We start from the raw sequence: 6,000 nt of genomic DNA, 5'->3' as shown, positions 1-6,000 counted from the left end.
AAATAATAATTATTATTATTATTTTGTATTCATTTATTTACAGTCAAACTAAATCACAACATTTAAAGTACATCATACCTGTAATGCTTACCTATGTAATAACACACACACACACAGAGAGACACATACACACACCCATGAAATCCTATAAAAATGAGTCATTAGATGTACCAAATAGTTTCTATAAGTTAAGGCTGTAGATTTAAAAAATGCTATTGCTTTTAAATCTTATTCTAGGACTGTGTTATTTTATTTCATTTATGAATTGAATTAAGCCCTAGACATTCTATCACACCTATCCATTGTCCATGATTCCCAAATCTCATCTTTGATTGGCTGAAAGCAACATAAATTTGTCACTAGATGTTTTCAATCGTAGATATTTTTATCTCTATCATAACTGAGTCATTGGGTATTTTTTATCCTAGATCCAGTTCTCTCTAGGAGGGGTCACCACCATTCCCTCCACTAATTTTGCCTTCTCCTGAAATATTTTTTAAAATTTTGTTTGAAAAGCTCTGGAAGAACTTTTCAACCTCACTGAGAGATCCAGAAGTGTTTCCAAACTTGCCAACCAACTTCCTATGGGAATGTCCCCATTTTCCCAAGTAAATACCTCAATTTACTCTTCATAAATGAAGTCTATCAGACCCAAAAGGGGTTGCATTAGCTCTGATTGCAATGAGAGTACAGTGCACACTTTAGCAGGATGTATGAAAGAAATTCAACTCTTTATCTGAACAAATACATACTCAATCTTCATACGGGAGTTTGAAATATTGATCAATTATCACCTTAGTAAGAAGTACATTATATGAAAATACTCTTTTATGTGGGGCGTATAGAATTTTATAAAAGTAATTGAAGAGCATCCAAGGAGAGAGCAATTCATCTGTAAGTGATATGGGAAAGTTTAGCTATGCCTACCTAAATCTTGCCCCGAAATTGTCAGTCCCAGTCATCGTCTTCGGTATGGTGGATGCCAGCCATTCCGATTCCTAATGGCACGAACCACTGAAGGCCCAGTAGGCTTGGTCGGTCTCTATCAACAAGGGTGAGTGGTAGTATTGCAGTATGTCCCTTGAAAGAGACCTGGAAATGGCTGGTGCCCGCAACTGGAATCCAGTTGCCCTGGTAATCTTTTAATATTTGTCTCTGACTGCTGAGATCTCAGCGGCGGATGTTGGGAATCAGTTCTTTAAGGGTTTTCCAGGATACCATGGATAGGGAAGACCCAGAGTCTACTTCCATGATGCACAGTTGATTTTCGATGGAGACTTTTACACGGATTTTTTTTGTATCTAGTGATGAAGCGTGGCCGATGGTGATGGTCTGATGTGCCTCTTCTCATCTGGGTATGCCAGTAAACCTTCGGGGTCTGTTGTACTGGTTCCACTGGTTGCTTGGGCAGTCCCTCTGTGTGGTAAGGTTGCCATCGGATCTTTTTGGGCTGTTCCCTCTCCGTCTGGAGCTGGAGCTTCTTTTATTCCTGCATACCTTAGCAATATGCCCTCGTTTTTCACAAAAACGACAGATGGCGTCTAGGAATCTGCACTCAGATCGTGGGTGGTTCCCACCGCAACCAGCATATTGGTAGTTCGCTTTATGACCCCACTGGTCCCGTTGCTCAATTTCTGACCGGAGTCTGTGGACTTCTTCCTCCCCACTGTCTGAGGTGGACTCGACATCTTCGTGATGGGTGGCTGATATGTATTTGTCTGAAGGCTTCCCAGTATTGTTGGTGGGTTGGCGTTTGGCCCCACTGGTTCGGTGCATTCGTGCTCCTGATTTACAAGTAGCTTCAGCTGCAGTGGTGTCTGCTATGGAATCTGCAAGGGAAATGTCTCCTTTGGCCATGATATTGCTTTGGACATTTGGATCTCTCAGGCCAAGGACAATTCGATCTCTCATGCCTTCTTCTAGGTGGCGAAGCCACATAATCCGCCCAGGTTTCTCAGGTCAGCCATGAAATCCCCGATGCTCTCACCTTCACGCTGATCCCTCTGGTAAAACTCATGCCTACGAATGAGAGTCGGTACTGCTGGGGCGTAATGGTTGTGAAGGATGGGAGCAAGGGTATCCCAGTCCATCGTTTTGACTTCAGCTGGTTTCGCAAGTGCTTTAGCCATTTTAAAAACGGCGGGTCCGCAATGCGTTAGAAAGACTGCTCGTTTCTTGCTGGCCGTCGCATCTTTAAGGTTGTTGGACTCCAGGAACATTTGAAATCTGTCCATATATGAGTCCCAGTCCTCGCTGGCTGGATTGTATGGGGCGGGTGGTATAGCGCTGCTGGCCATGTCGCCAATGTTTGCGCTCTGTCAGCCACGTGCTCCTTCAGCTTCAGCGAGTGTTCAGTAGGCTTCGTTGTCTCCGCATCCCATCCTCGTCGCCAGTGTTAGATCTGGGAGGATAGGTTCAAGGACGGAGACAAGACTCAAATAACAACAACAGCTCTTAATTAGTGACTTCAGATCTGAGCGAAATATCCCAGCTGCAGCAGCCCCTTATATAGGGCTGGCTGCGGCTAGGCAGCCAATGATGGTGATTTGAGTTTGCCGTGCTTGGCTAGACCAACTGCGGAAACCCGTTTACTAGCCAATTGGATCAGTCTGAGGTGACCAATCACAATCCGCGGGCCAATCAGAGTTGCAGGCTTTTGAGCCTGCTAGTCCGGAACAAATGCATTAATTAAAATATGATATAACCAGTAATGATGTATAAAGATATAAATTGCAATTCTTGAAGCCTGCCTTCCCTGAAAACTTCTATTTGGTTATTGTTTGCTTGGGAACAAAGGGTGGAACTTTTATGTCTCAGGTGACTAGTAAATGAGTGACCATTTGTGTGTGTGTGTGTGTGTGTGTGTGTGTGTGTGTGTGTTATGAACAGGGGGAAAGTAAGAGGCAAAGAGAAAGGAATATTCTTAGGACTATCAGGGTTGGGAACATAGACAGAATGGAAAGGATATGCACAGATTATTTATTTATTTATTTATTTAAATTTTTATAGCTGCACATCTCAGTCAATGATTCTGGGCATTGACAATTGTGTGTGTGTGTTTGTGTCTGTATTTGTAACTTCCAAAAATACAAAAAACATTTTAAGACAATAAAAATACTAAAAACCTCCAGATAGTTCTCAATGACTCTTAGCATGAATTGTTAGTTTGCTGCAAACTCATTTTAGAACCTTGCAAACTTCTTTGCTTTTCAAAATATAGATGAGAACCAAAGTAGTAAGGATAATAAAAATAACTGTGAAGATTTGTTTTGAAATGACTTACAGTAAAACTATGTGGCACCATGTAAATAATGGGTTTTTTTAATTTTAAAATTCATTCATTCATAGAAAGAAATAACAAATTACTCAACATTTTTGGCAACATTTCAAGAGTTGAGTCTGGTTTTCCTGATTCAGCCTTTGAAATGTCAATTCAATGTATATTCTTTTTTAAAGTATAGCAATGAGCTCATTCACCATCCAATCTTTTCTTTTCCTTTAGACTTTTGTGTCTGTGCGATTAAGTGGAATACAATTAAGAATGAAGAATGTAAATATGTTGCAGAATATAGCAAAAACATTCAATATTTCAGATGAAAATATGCCTGTTGAACTGCACTCATACATATCCCTGAATCCAAAGTAGAACTTTAAGAAATATTATCCAAAAAATTATGCCCCAAGCATCTGAAACTTCTGACTATGTATGATTTGATGTGGATTAATTGGTGTTAATTTCATGACATATGTATATATGCATGGATGTTTTGTGTGTGTATGTGTGTGTGTGTGTGTGCATGCGTGCGCTTATGGATTTTTATTTCAAGGAAATGTGTGTACAATATGTGAACACACCATATAACAATGTTTCCAATAATGATTGATTCAAACAAACTATTTTCTTGAAAGTGACTAAAGACAAAATATTAGACAATTAGAATGAGCCACTTTCTAGAGTTTAACCTCTACATTTAGAGCAACCTATAACATAGGAAAATATTGAAAATAACCTAAGCAAATATTATGTTAAAAATAGCCAAAGCATGACAAAATGATTATTTATTTATTCCACTGTCAGTTATCTCACCTGGAAGAGACTTTGGGTAGCTTTCAATAATTACAAAAAAGAAACATTTAAAATTTAAATTAATAATAAGATTAAATTATTTTAAAATTAACAAAATGGGAAGATTAGATGCCAGACAGATAGATAGATAGGTATAGAAATTATGATAGATAGGTGATAGATAATGATCAAAATATAGATAGATAATAGTGAAGCAACTTCCGGTTTGTCAGCTTCGGTGACAGCAGGGATTCACTTTTTTCCACGATCCCTGCTGTGCTAGCTGCCTTGGTGCCTCCGATCCTGACGGATTTGGAGGCTAAGGCTGCCCTGTTGGGGCAGCTGAAGAAAGGGGGGATCCGGACAGGGGTTGAGGAGTATCGCAAACCCCCTCCCCAGCCGGCAATAACCCCCTTCTCTCAAGATGGTGGAGCGGCGGTCTTAATGGCCGCCATAAAGAAGCCGGCAACTGGATAAAGAATGTGCAGGAGGAAGAAGAAGGAGTTTTAAAATGAAAGTTTTTTCTTGGTCGAACTGGGACCTTAAGGACATATTCAACACCTGGGAAAGTATTGGCTTTTTTCTGGATGCTACAATGTTCCCGATTGATGTTTTCAGCGGCGAAGAAAAGTGATGAAAAGGGAAAGTTACTCTCCCTCCCTTATGGAATTAACAAATGGACAAGGGAAACCTGCCTTTTAATAGAAGGTAAAACCTAAACTCCTTTGTTATAAGTGGGAAGGGAGAGGCTTGGGAAAAAAAAATTTACTCTAAGACTTTGCTGGAGGAGATGCCTTGAAGATAAAGAGAATAGAAATTAATTCTAAAAAAGATTTAAAGTACAGACTGGACGTTTTTTCTTTCCCTAATTTGACTTCACCCTTAGAAGAGAAATTGTAAAAAGAAGAAATTTGTACTCTGCCTGGACTGTTTGATGATTGCGGGATTTTGGGACTTTTGGGAACTGTTTTAAGTTTGGAAATAACTGATTGGCTTAATAATAAGAAGAGGATACAGAAAAAGAAGAAACAGTTTAAAATGGCTCTATCTCTTGATGAATTAAAAAAACAATATTTAAAAATAAGGAAAGAAGGCAAAGATGTTATGGAAGAAGCCCTTTGTTTCCTAGATATGGCGCTTGTCATGTGTCAGCAAATTAAACAACAGCTGGAAGAAGCTGAGGAAGAAGAAGCCATTTTTAATGAACTAAATGGTGTGACTAAGAAAGAAAGGAGAAAGAGAGGAGCGAAAAGGAAGGACTTAAGAAATAAAAAAATATTTATGAAAGAGAAAAAGAAGATGCAAAAACAACAGAATGCTAGAAAGCAAAAGGAAAGAGGAATGCAACAGAAAGGGGAAACCAAGAAGGGAGAGGTTTGGAGAGGAGGGGGTAAAAGTTTAGGCAGGCTAAGAAGGAAAGGGAAAGGGGGAAAAAGTTACAAAGGTATAAAACAAGATGGAGAAAAGAATTTTTTTTTTAGGGATAATGGGTAATGTATGGGGTTTTTTTCTTTAAAAAAAGGGGGATTCTGTAAAGTACACATGAGTATTGTAATAGTGGTATTTGTATTATAAGTAGATAATCAGAACTTTTTAAGATCTAATAAAAGACTAAAATATTAAGGTATAACTTTAAAATGTTTAATAATGAATGATCTTAAGTTTTAATAAAATACTAAAGGGAATGTTTAAAATATTAGTTTAAATATAGAGTTTAATGGATTAATGTGTTGACTGTTATGGATTTATTATTGTAGTATTGGTTTCTGAAATAGTAGAATGTACTAAGCAGAATCTGACTGGGATCTAGGTGTTATTTTAAATTTTAATTTAGGGGAATGATAGAAAGGCATCATACTCTGATTAGTGATTCCAGGAAACTATTCTTTTTATATTGGAAATGAGACAGATGTAAATGGAGAAATGGACAAAAG

The sequence above is a fragment of the Pseudonaja textilis genome, chromosome Z, assembly GCF_049901715.1.
Source record: "Pseudonaja textilis isolate UNSWEBS1 chromosome Z, rPseTex1.2, whole genome shotgun sequence".
Taxonomy (NCBI): domain Eukaryota; kingdom Metazoa; phylum Chordata; class Lepidosauria; order Squamata; family Elapidae; genus Pseudonaja; species Pseudonaja textilis.
The sequence above is the reverse complement of the archived record's forward strand: the minus strand, read 5'-3'. Positions refer to the sequence as shown.